Raw genomic sequence first — 13,876 nt, 5'->3', positions numbered from 1 at the left:
ATTTAAGAACACAGGCTAGTAAATGTGGGGATGAAGAACATGGGCCGCTGAGCAATTGAGAGATGAAAATTTACCAGGAAGTGGAGAGCTCTGAGAGACATGGTGGGGGATGCTGACCTCTGACTGCCAAAGGCAAACTGTCTGCCCAAGAGTTTTGCAGAGGACAGGCTGCTATAGTAACAATATAGAGTAATGAGACTTCTTTTCCAGAATGTTCTGTCCCTCTTTGTGATTTCAGCTATTTGTTATAAATAATAATAATGGGAACAACAGTCAGGGTGAAACTCATGAGGCCTCCAAAGTCAAAGTAGGGTGAGACCAAGGAATTGAAAACCCACTTATGTGAGTTTACCTAATTCATGTTATATGACATTCATTCTTAGCCTCATAATAAATCAAAGTAAATTCTCTGAATTGAACTGCATCTGAGGAGAGATCCTGAATAGCACTTTCCTTATCCATAATTTGGTCTGCTTGGAAAAAAGTCCCAGAGCAAGCCTCTGTAGTTCCTTGACCCTTTTTTGGAAGGCCTCCTTAACTTTAGGATTGTCTTTTGCACACTTAACAGGATTTATACCTTTGGCCACTATTCTCATGGTTCCACCCATTTCAATAGCTGTTTGTTTAGAAAATCCTCTCTAGCTTTCTTGGTAGACATTGAAAGAATGTATTTTTGGTGACTAGAAAATAGATTAATATTAGTGGTCAAAAACTGTTTAGAAGGGCTTCTCCTAGACTGGCTTTCATGCAGAGAACAACTGTAACAATTGTTATATGTTATGGAGTTAATCCATAATAATTTTTAAGCACAATTGAGTAACGAGAAGAAATTTTCAAATGCAATTGAGTTCTCCCCATCTCTATCAGACACTATTCAGTTGGCTTGAAGAGATCAACAAGCGACTCAGTTGCATCCAATTTCTTTGGGAACAACTGGATTGCTTCTAAGAAACCCAGCTGATCCTCTCCTTATCTGGTAGAGCTCAGCTGTACAGAAAATGAAGGGTATGCGGTTGAAGGAATACTCAGCGGATGTGAGCTAAGAATTCATCAGATGCCTTTTTGCACTGTGGAAGCTGTTGGGCTGGAGCCTGGAAAGGAAACACTAAGGATGCTATAACACTTCTGTACCACACTCTTATTCTTTCCTCAAATAGTCTACACTCTGCCAGGCACTGTACTAGGTGCTAGAGCTACAGAGACTAGGTAGAAAGACCATAGTCATTTACCTCCCCAGCTCAATTTCCTTCCTGGTTGTGAGTCTCTGACTTTAGGCATGAGGAACTCACCCTCCATACTAGATCTATGCAGTCTAGCAGGCCTTCACCCCAAAGTTTAGGGGTGAAAACATGATTGTGGTTTAAGCCAATGATCATCACATTCCCCTGGCCACAATGATTGATTTAAGAGATGAGAGTGGCTTAATCCTGTCCAATCAGCATGAACCTAAGACTTTTAAGTGGGCTTTCCAAAAAGACTCTTCCTTGTTATGCTCTCTGCAAAGACGCTTGCTCTTTTGTCCACCTGAGGAGTGCTAGTTGCTATATGCGTTTGATTACCACAAAGAGGGAGCTCAAGCTGCCAGGATCATTGTGGAGTTTGAGCATGAAGCCTCTGTAGCAGGAAGCTCAGCCAAGGGATAGTGAAAACAAGTTACAGCAAATTATTTGATCTCTGAACCTGATTATACCTGAATCTAGCCCTCTATCTCTTATACCTTCTAGCACCATATGCAATTTTTCAGTTTAACAGATCAGGGTAAAATGTTTGGTGGATCTATATAGAAAAAAAGGCAAAGCTGAGTGTGACTTCAAACTGAATTAGCTCAGGATCAAGAAAGTTGAGGCTGGTTGAAAGAAAGCAATGGAAATAGAAGCACATTTACAGACAAACAGTGGTTGGATTCTCCCCTTTCTGTGAGTGCTCTCCACCTTCAGGTTGGTGCTGACCCAAATGGATGAAAAGTAAGGACCACAAAAACAGTCAAGATTTCCAATTGCATGACCCAAGTAACCACTGCAGCCTATCTGTTTCACCTAGCTTTTCTTACACTTTTGCAAACACCTGCAACCCTCTATTAAATCCATTTCTATGGAAAATAGCTGGAGACACTTCTGTTTGCTGCTACTGCAACTTGGTGGAGATAATCACCATGATCAAAAGCATTTGTAAAGAAGGGCCCCAGTTCTGAGTACTACAAGAAGAGAAACAAAACATTTTTTCCTTCCTTTGAGAAGCTTATGATATATGTCAAAAGATATGCACAGATTTATCTAGGATGAGTTGCAAAAATTGAAATATGTACAGGTCAAGGAGGTAGAGAATCAGTGAGGCAGGTGGGGAGAGAATATAGAAGGTGACTGAGTTTTATGCCTGAACTGAGTGGAGTGAGAGGTAATTAAAACCAGGATACCCACAATCAAAACTAAAAAGTCAGACTCAGTAACTTGGTTACTGAGAACAGCCTGGAGACACAGTGGAGGATCTCTTCACTGTCACATACAAAAATTAAATGGATCAAAAGCCTACACATAAGACTAAAACTCTAAAATTCTTAGGGAAAAAAACAGGTGAAAAATTTTACAACATTGGATTTGGCAAGGATTTCTTAGATATGACACCAAAAACACAGACAACAAAAGTAAAAATAGAACTTCATAAAAAAACTTTTGGGTATTAATGGACAATACCAATGGAGTGAAAAGGCATCCTACAGAATGGGAGAAAATATCTGTAAGTTATATATCTGACAAGGGGTGGGTACCCATAATAGATAAGGAACTCTTACAACTCAACTGCAAAAGGCAAAAAATAAAAATAGGCAACAAACTTGATTAGACATTTCTCTGGAGAAGATGTATAGCTAGCTAATAAGCACATGACATGATGCTCAATACCACTAGTCATTAGGGAAATGCAAATCTGAACAACAGTGAGAGACCATTTACACCCATTAGGATGGCTGCTATAAAAAAAAAGCAAATGGACAGAAAATAAGCATTGAGATGGACATGGAAAATCCAAATTTTGGGGCATTGCTGCTAGTAATGCAAAATGGTACAGCCTTGTGGAAAACAGTATGGTGAATCATCAAAAATTCAAACTAGAATTACCATACAATACAGCAATTCCACTCCTGGTTATATACTCAAAATACAGTGAAAAAGGCAGATGCTGGAGTAGTATGTGGAGAAAGGGGAGGATAAAGAGGCAAAAAAAAAATGGAAGAGGTGTTCTTGGATAATTTAGGGAATGGGTTTCGTTATTTGAATCACCTTATTTGAGAGTTAACTATCTCTAAACTTTTAAAAGAGCAATAATGATTATACTCCAGTTAATATTTCTTTTTAAGTGAGAATACACATGCACAATGTTGATGATGCACGTTACACGCAAGGCGGTATTTCACAGATTCCATATGTCTGTGTTTAAATCTCAGGCTTGATTCCACAGTGGGGCATTTTAAGTTCAGTTTTACAGTGGAAAGTAATAATAAGGAAAAGAATAAGACTACTATTTGAAAACTGGCATGGAGTAATCATTCAGGTTGATTTGTAGTGGTTCACCATGTATTTTTATTGCTCAACTCTTCTCCCTGACATCATGGTGAAAATTTGATTCAATTATGGGAGATAATCTGTTGGGAAAAAGTGCCAATGATGTTTTTAAAAGGACCTGTGAGTTCAGAAATACTTTGATTTGAAAGTAATTAATTCCAAGGGGAACCTTTCTGAGATGAAATAGTGAGGTTATTTGGTCATGGGAGCTTTCACAATCATGAAGGAAAAAGAAAGCACAGTTCTCTTATTAAACTGACATTGCATCATGAAAAAGAGCTAAAAAATGATTGATTGCAAATATAATGTAAAGGATAGAAGCATCTGGTTCAGGCATAAATAACAAAGGCTCTTCAACATATGGTACTAATTTGCGTTTATGCCTATGTAATCTCACCTTTTCAAATTGTGATGCCTTTCACGAGATGAGGTGTTCTGGGTATCAGTGTGGAATGTTAGCACAAGGGAAATGCCTTCCTGGCCCATTTCTGTAAGGAAAAGGTGTGCAGGATGCACACAGGGACCATGGTGGTTTGTGTGTTTCCAGCTCTAACTCATTCACAATCTTAGCTGTAAAAGGAAGAATGGTCTGGCATTAAGTCTAGTGGCTTTGATTAGAAACTGGACTTAAACTGTTGAGAGAAAAGGTGCTTTAAAGATTTAACTGAGATTTAAATTCTCCTCATTTCTAATGCAAAATCAAAAACCAAGCTTTGGCAAAACACTGACAGATGGGATTATTTAGGCCTTCCTCTCCATACCAAATCGTGTTTGACTGTGTTTAGGTCAAAGGATACCATAGAGGACTCTACATCTCCTTCAAAGATGGTGGATTCAGTGAATTTTCCTTTCTTGGTGACTCATAAAGAAGAGGGCAGTAGCATTTCTTTTCCCTTACTCTGGTGGAATGCTGGTCATTAGGCATTTGTAACCAACCCCCAGGCAGCCAGGCAGGCCTTGAGCTTCTGCACTTGGCTTCTAAGAGCTTACAGAATAAGAAACCAAGAGAATTATATTTGCAGAGAGGACTAGAGATATCCAGTATTCCTAAGATAATAAAGGATAATATTTCCTTTAGATTTAACTATTGAGATATATGTCCCTTCCCTCTTTCAGGAAATGCCGCATTAAATCTTCTCTCAATTTTCTGAGGGAGGCTCTCTAACCCATGGCATGGTCTAGAGTCCTTCACTCTCAAAGTTTGACCCTGACTCAAGGTAGCTCAGCTACTCAGCCCACACTGGCTGCAGCCATGACCTTGTGCATAATTTCAGGATGCATCCTTGAGAATAACAGTCTTTTGAAAATTAGAAGTCCTGTTCTTGTGCATAGCCATTCTATCTTGTCCTGGGAGAAACTGCTCAAATTTTCATGACTCTTATAAATCTAATTTTTTAAATTAAATTTTTCTCAACAAAACAATAATAAAATAGTTACTCTCTGGGCTGATGGGTTTTCTGCATTCCTCTGGAGCAGAAGTCTGACTCATCCCAAGTGCCATGTAAATTCTTTTACATGGATTACTTCTGAGTTTCAAACAAATAGTTGTCTTTTCCTTCTTTAGCTTCATCACTGACATATCTGAATTTTCCTGACAATAAAATTCCAAGTCTTATGTCTTTGCTGAGGCAGAAACCTCTATTTCATGTTCTAATACAGCAATTGATTTAATAGGATTTTCTCTGTCGGAAATGGCTTACATACCTTACTTTCTTTCTAATGTGTATAGCCCATGTCTCTTCCACATACCCCTGTTCAAGAAGGCTCTGATTTCAAACACCCACCGCTCACTGGGAACGCCATCTCCCTGCCCTCCACTCTTGGTGTAATGATCATAGATCCGCCTCTACTGACAACACAGAAGCTCTCTTTTCTGGGGCTCCCTCGCCTATCCCTTACCCCACCCCAAACATATCAACATCTAAAGCTATCTTTATTTTTTCTTCCTGGCTCAGTGAATAAAGGCTTTCCAAAACTTAAGTTTGCCTTTCTACCTAAGTACTGGATCCCATCCCTGCTTATCTCCTCTGAGACCTGGTGAGGTGCCTGCAGAACAGCTGATGCTCAAATAGTTTGTTGAATAAATAATGGGTCTTGGTCCATCAGTTCCCTCTCCTTTATCTCTTTTGTATGCCCATCTTCTCTCAGTCTTTTGGCTCTTTTCCCACAGCCTATATATGATCAAATAATTTCCTGCCTGTGATGGTCAGTTTTATGTGTCAATTTGGCTAGGCTCTAGTACCCAGTTATTCAATTAACGTGTGGTCTAGGTGTTGCTCTAAAGGTATTCTGTAGATGTGATTATCAGCTACAGTCAGTTGACTTTATGTAAAGGAAATTATCCAGGGTAATTTGGGCCAGCCTGATCTAATCAGTTTAAAAGGCCTGGAGAAAAGAACAGAGGTTTCCCTGAAGATAGGGAAGAAAAAGAAGACGTCCTGCTGTGGCCTGCAGCTTCAGCTCCTCCTGCCAGACAGGTTCCCGCCTGCCCCTCCACCTGCCCTATGGGCTTCAGACTCGACTCTCCAATGGTAACAATCATGGAAGCCAGTTCCTTTCAATAAACCCCTTAAAATTTTGTTCAAAAAGTGGGTGTTTTGGCATTGTATAGACACAACATATAGTTCCTCCACTTTTTTCATACTTGAAAAATCTCATTTTTGTGTCTAATAAATTTTAAAATACTGCTTTCAGCTCAGACTTTTTTGATTATAAAGCTCATCTCACATTTTAAATTTATCTTCCAAAGATTTATAATCTCCATGAATATCCGTCAACTGAATAGTAAATGAAAATATATTTGGGAGCCATAATAGTTCTTTACTGCAGGGAAAATAAACAACCAACTGAAATATAAACAACTTCATTATGTCCAATTAATTTTTTCCTGTAAGAGTGATGGCTACCAAAACACTTCTATTCCTCTAGGAAATGCCCTTCTTAAAGAGCTACAACACAATAGAACGAGAAGGATGGGGGATAATTTAGAGGACCAAAAATGAGTTAAGGAGTAGCTGTGTGAAACTCTGTGTGACTGGTCTTACTGTGGAAACTGAATTATATTTACCCAAATTACAAAAGTGGTTGTTTGCACACATTTCTGGCAAAACTTTGGAAATGCCAAGTTATAGCAGTAAGGACTCACAGGCTGAAAATATGGTCAAATGTATTTGGTGAATATAAAGCCATTTGTTTCTGTGGAAGCAAAGGCTCTGGAGAGGACAAAAGGCTCTGGGCCCTGAGTGCTTTCTAGATGGAGTCCTGACTCCGTGTTGGAGTCGAAAGCCAGAAGCTGCTGTGCAGCAGGGTGGGAAAGTGCATCAAATGCACTCAGTCTGAGCTTCTGTTGTTGTGTTGCTTCATCGTCTTTGTTAAATCTTTGATCAAAGCTAATAGATGAATTTAAAAAAATCTCTATATATTTTAACAGAAGTTACAAAGGTTATAAAGGACAGCCATGGTTACTCATTCATTTAATATTTTGGGGGACTTAACATGTTTACTGGGAGACAGAGAAAGCACCCCTGTGTTCACAAGCTGTTTAATTTTTCTTTTTCCTGTCCTTCCCCTTACCATTTTGAAATAGAGGCCCTGTGACAGCAATTAGATAACATAAGCAGTATCTAAGCATAGTGTATACATAGACAGTCTGAAAATGGGGTAAATACAGGTAATCAAGTTAAAACATGACTTATGTAAATATTCAGTAACAAATAAACCTGTAGAAAACTTCTCTGTTCCCTCCTAAATATACCTTTTGCTTTTCTGTCCCTTTTCCATTGCCTTTTCTCCCTGTCTTTACTTATTAATATTGCATGATTTTATTAAGCACAAGCCATGAGCCTTTAAGAAGCCAGACATGATCTCCACCTTCGACCTCTGTACAACTTAATTGCTGGACCAGGCATTTGGCACTTATTTTCCAATGGCTTGCATTAGAGTTAACATGACATAGGTCCTGATTTGACTGGGAAGTCCAGATTAACCTTTTTCCTGTCATTTTGTTTCAGGATTTTTAAAAACAAAGTCTCATCATTAATGATGACTGTAAAATAAGATAGGACGGGTTCACTTGGCACTTCTGCCTTCTGCCAAGGTCTCATTCAGGAGTGTGTGAGATACACATGCACTGAACCGAGTTCTCACTTGAACCCCTAGTTAAATATTTACAAATATGACCAGCAGTAACCCATCTCTCTCTTTCTGACCTTTCTTAGATACAAGGTCAACTACCATTTCTCTTTCAAGATCAGCAAACAGGACACTCACTGATAAAAGCAAGTGCTTGGGAACATAAGCAGTGAGGAAGAACTTACTCATCCCAGCCTATGGTGCTGGAGTGACCTACACTGTCACTCCAGCTGGACACTGGTGGGGTGGACACTCCAGCCAGTCATGCCAGGGCCTCTCAGAACAAGGAGTCAGGCCTGCAGGCCACTCAGCATGAGTGTCAGGAGGGCATCACAGATGTGACCATGGAGTAGGTTCAGAACATGGAGGCTGAGCCCTCCTGTCACAGTGTATAGAGCAAAGATTCCTGGTATGTTTTTGTTGCAATGGTTCTCTCATTCTCATTTGGTACAAACCAGCAGTGATTTATTTTATTACTTGACAACACTTTTTATTTTGCAAAACAATCCAGTCATTAGCACAAGCTTTATTATCATTATTGAGATAAAATTCACATAATGTAAGATGTACCACTTCAACCAATTTGAAGTATCTAATTCAGTGGTTTTTAGTATGTTCTCAGTGTTATTCAGCCACAACTACTATCTAATTCTGGACGATTTCCATTGTGCCAAAAGAAACCCCATACCTGTTAGCAGTTGCTTCCAATCTCCCTGTCCTTCTGCTCTTGGGCAACTACCAACCTGCTTTCTGTTTTCAGTGACTTGCTTATTCTGGATATTTTGTATAAATGGAATCACAGAATATGTAGTCCTTTGTGTCTGGTTTCTTTCACTTAGCATAAGGTTCCTCCATGTTGTAACATGTATCAGTACTTTATTCCTTTTTTATATGAGTAATATTCCATTGTGTAGATATAGAGATTTTCTTTTTCCATATATCAGTTAGTGAACATGTATGTTATTTCTACTATTTGGCTATTATGAATAGTGCAGCTCTGAACATTTGTATACATGTATTTGTGTGAACATATGTTTTCCATTCTCTTGGATATATACCTAAGAATGAATTGCTAGATTTTTATGGTAACTTTTTGAAAACACTACCAAGCTAGTTTTCCAAAGTAGCTACATCTTTTACATCTCTAACAGGAATGTATGTGGGGCTCCAACTTTACATCCTTGCCAGAGCATGTTACTATCTACCATTTAGATCATAGCCAACCTAGAGGTGTGAGGTAATACCTCCTCTTGGTTTTGATTAGCACTTACCTAATGACTAGTGGTGCTGAGCATCTTTTGATGTGCATATTGCCCATTTTAACCTCTTCTTTGGGGAAATGTGTACTCAAATCTCTTGCCCATTTTTAATTGGGTATTTTATCTCTTTATTGTTAAGTTGTAAGAGCTCTTCATATGTCTGGATATTAAGCCCTTAATAGATTTACAAATGTTTTCTTCCATTGTGTAGAATGTCTTTGTACCCTCTGGATAGTGACCTTTGATGCACAAATACTTTTAGTTTTGTTTTAGTACAGTTTATCTATTTTTTTTTGCTTATGATTTTGGTGTCATATTTTAAAATGCCATTGCCTAATCCAAGGCCATGAAGATGTACACCTATGTTTTCTGCTAAATGTTTATAATTTTAGCTCTTACCTTTAGATCTTCCGTCCATTTTGAGTTAATTTTATATATGCTATAAGGTAAGCATTTATATTTATTCTTTTGCATGTGGATATCTAGTTGTCTCAGCACCATTTGTTGAAAAGATTATTCTTTCTCCCATGAGTGATCTTGGCATCTTGTTTGCAAATCAGTTGACCATAGTCATAGTTTATTGCTGGATTCTCAATTCTGTTCCATTGATCTATCTGTATATCTTATACCAGTACTACACTGTTTTAATTACTGTAGCTTTGTACAAAGTTTTGAAATTAGGAAGTATGAGTCCTCCAGTTTTGTTCTTATTTCTCATGATTGTTTTGGCTATTTAAGCTCTCTAAATAACTTTAGCTTAGCATTCAGCTAATGATTGGATAAAGATTTTCTTTAATGCCTAGAGTCAAAAGAATCCCCAGCTTTGCAGAGGGGCCTTGTATGTTGGGACATGCCTTCAACACTTAGCCAGGAAGTTCACAACCCTGCCTTTGCCTTCACTTCCTGCTTCTCTAGAACCTCAAACTCAGCCAAAGGTGAAGAGCTTAGGGCCTTCTCAGGCCTTTTCTAAGCTTAAACACAACTGAACCTGAGCATGATTCTGGACATGTGTGTGACTTTCTAAATTCCCAGGAGTCTGGAAGAGCTTTCCGAAGTCACTGTTTTCTACAGCATCCTACTCTATGACTTTTTTCCCAGGCTCTTTGTTTTGTCTACCTTTTGCTCCAACTGTTGTTTGTTGCATTGGGTAGTGAGGACTAAAACGCTTGCCTGTAAATGTTTTCTGGCAAGAAGTCCTTGTCCCCATATAGCGTTAGCACAAGTAAGAGTTCCAGTCAGGTGAGATAAAGACAGGCCTTTTGAAATTTTCCTCCCGAGAGCCACCAGACAGATCAGCTAAGAACAGTTTGTAAATGACACCTGTTTTCTCTCTCCCCTACCCATACCGGACTCATGTGCTATTATTTTCAAGGCTACTATTGAGCTGCAAAGTGGGGGGACTAAAGTAAGAGGACACAAAGCTCGCTGTTTTTACTGATATTTGGCCAGTTTTCTTAAATAAACTCTCTTCGGATTGCTGCTAGCTTTGGGTTAGTTTTAAAAGTTAAAAAAAAAAGTTGGTTCTTACTGTTTTAGTCAGGGTTTTTTTTTTTTATTGCTGTTATGGAGGAGTTGTTCTGTAGTTTCTTATCCCCCCATTTTGTCTTAGCAATGGACTTTTTAAGAGCACACGTGTTTAATGAAAAATTAAGGACTGAATTTTAATTTCTCGACGGAATCAGTGGTAAATGTATAATTTGAGCAATTTGATTTTCAGCTTTCCATTCACCATGGCATGCAGCCAGTCCTGACATCTCTGACCACTCAAAAACAGGAGATAAAAATTTGCTGAACAACTATCAACATTTACTTGAAAAGTTGGTAGTTATTCTAAGAATACTTACTATATTTAAACACAATTTAACATGTACAGCTGCAAAAAGTGTGTTTTCACATCACTCTGTGAAGTATAACTTTTCTCCAGGTAAAATGACTAGTGTTCTAAATTAATTTCTGTCATTTTAATCCTAAATTCTCTTATACATGCACAAAGAAATGAAATAATAACTGGCAATGCTCTCTCCATTAGCAAGGGAAGAATTTGCAAACAGATAACTGATGCCTGTCTTATATCTGTGACATCAGATGCTTCAGACAGATATCAATCGAGTTAATATTAATAACAATGCATCTTAAAAAATCAAGTTAATGGAATTAAAGTAAAGCTTTTGGGAGTTCACTGTGTTGAATTTGAAATCTGTGACATTATAGTGAATTTCAGGGTACATACAGTTTAAAAATTTAACATTGAAGATAAAATGATTTGTGTTTGTATTCATAACTCAAATACAAATTGTAGTAAGGCACAGAATCAGAGCAATAACAATGTTGATGCTAAATTAGGAAACTATGGCGCAGCAATGTATGTGGAATAGGTTGTGTGCATGCATGATTCACGATTGTGTGTTCAAACAAGCCATAGCGCCCTGCCAGTCAAAATAGAAGTTGTACTTGTTAAGGTTAACAAATATTTTTATAAATGCATGGAGTAATTGAAGTACAAAATTCTAATGCTGAATTCAGAAAAATCTTTCAGCCTGGCCAGATGTGTATTCTCTTTTCACGGTCCATCATTAACTGGAATTTAGAAAAATTTGAGCCTTTGAAGATCTACAAATCCACCTAGCTGACCTGCAATGCTATGTTATTTTGTAAGGGAGCCCTTTAAATCTTAGTTGCATTTTTCCCAGGCAATAATAGCATTTCATAATAAACAGAGACAACATATTGACAAATTTTATCCTACAACACTAGTTGTCAAATAACATTACTTTGAATAAAGACAAAAGACAGTACTTGTAAAAATATTGGACTCAAATATATATATCCAAGTTTCAATTTAAAAATGTAAAATTGAGAATATCTTTCAGTTAGTAGAATTTGCCCCAAGCTTCCCATGTACCTCAACCCCTCACAGAGTGTAATTTTTGTGTAAAATGGTATGGATGACAAAGTCAAGTGGAGGTGTCAACAATTTCAAATCTAGTAATCACAAATAGAATGTTAAGAATATTATAGTAAATTTTATGAAACATTAAGAATAATTACCTGAATAATTATAATTTAAAAAGTATATTATTCATAAATATAACAGTGATGTGCTATTAGGAGAAATATATTTAAAATATGAATTTATTCCAGGAATGATTGTTCTGTTTGTAATGTTTAGATAATCAATCTAAGGAACTTTTGAAAATTTTACTTTAATCTACATGATTATGTAACTTTATTTGTAATTATATTGATATAATTTTCTAGAAAGATTTTACACCTAAGTAGTTTGAATACAACTTTTTTCATAGATCCACTAGTATCATGATGCCATTTGTTACAAAAGTGTTTGTCCCTGGCTGGCATAGCTCAGTGGATTGAGCGCGGGCTGCGAACCAAAGTGTTGCAGGTTCGATTCCTAGTTAGGGTACATGCCTGGGTTGCAGGCCATGACCTCCAGCAACTGCACATGGATGTTTCTCTCTCTCTCTCTCTCTATTTCCCTCTCTAAAAATAAATAAATAAAATCTTAAAAAAAGAAAGAAAAATATTTGTAAAATTATATAATTGTAATTATTTTAAGTGCCCCTTTTACTCTCAGTGATGTCCAAGTTTGGATGCTAAATTACATAATCCTACTTATAATAATTAATCAGGTACTCTGAATAAAAATATCTAGGTTATCATGGTGAATTGACACATTGTTATCTTTTCTCTTATAAATCCTACCAAAATGACAAGGAAATAAAATGCTTTAAAACCATAACACTGGAGTAGAAGCATGGAGACCACAAAGAATGCGCAATGGTGGCAAATTGCTATAGTCCTTAAGGCAGATGGATGGTGGTAATTGGTTAAGCAGAGTCAGGAGGCTTCAATCTAAGTGCCTACATAGGGCAAGCTCAACCTGCCAAACCCAGCAGCTTCAAGACTTGTAGGAAGATGCGGTGAGACGTGGAGCTGAAAAAAAGGGCCAGTCTGAGAGTCTGGACATGCAGTTGCCTTTCTCAACCAGGTTCCTGTAGAATGAAGACCTATAGACAATGGTTTGAATGACTATCCTCTCAACTCTCCCAAGGATAGCACACAGTTGGTGCTATTCTCAACGCATAACAGAGAAATTTGGGCATCACTTACACTGGATGCCTTAGTGCATTAGAACTTTCTTTTGCAGCACTCAGCAAAGAAGGAACAGCTGGACCCTCCAGGGACATCTGTAACCCTCAGCCCTACTGAAAACACTGATTTTGGAGACCCTCTGGCCCTTTTGCCTGCCCACCAAACATTATACCTTCGGAGGCAGAGGATTAGAAGATGATTCCTTGGAAAGACTGAAGAACTAAAAAAGAAAAAAAGAAAAGAAAAAAGACCTACAAATATTGGCAGTGAAACCCTCTAGTCAACAAGTCCTGCCCAGACCAAGGGTTTTCAAACCAACATTGCAGTGTCTCTCTCATAAATAAAAAACTGTATTGGTCAGGGTTCTCCAGAGAAACAGAACCATAGGATGTGTATGTGTGTTAATGTTAAAATTAGTTACTGAAAAAGAACTGGCTCACACCATCGTAGAGGTGAGCAAGTCTCAAGATCTGCAGGGTGAGTTGGTAAGCTGGACACCAAGAAAAGGCAATGGTCTAGCTCCATCCTGAGTCCAAATGCCTGAGAACTAAGAGAACTAATGTTATAGTTCCCATCCAGAGGGCAGCAGGCTCAAGATTCGGGAAGAGCCAATGTTTCAGTTTGAGTATAAAGGCAGGAAAAAATTCCCTCTTTCCTGGGGGAAGGACAGCCACTTGTTTCTATTCAACCCTTCACCTGATGATGGGGCCCACCCGTCTGGGGAGGGCAGCCTGTTTTACTCAGGGTACTGATTCAGATGTTTATCTCATGTAGAAACACCCTCACAGAAACACCCAGAATAATGTCTGAACAAATGCC

The sequence above is a fragment of the Phyllostomus hastatus genome, unplaced genomic scaffold (genome assembly GCF_019186645.2).
Source record: "Phyllostomus hastatus isolate PE091 unplaced genomic scaffold, TTU_PhHast_1.1 phas_contig_58, whole genome shotgun sequence".
Taxonomy (NCBI): domain Eukaryota; kingdom Metazoa; phylum Chordata; class Mammalia; order Chiroptera; family Phyllostomidae; genus Phyllostomus; species Phyllostomus hastatus.
The sequence above is the reverse complement of the archived record's forward strand: the minus strand, read 5'-3'. Positions refer to the sequence as shown.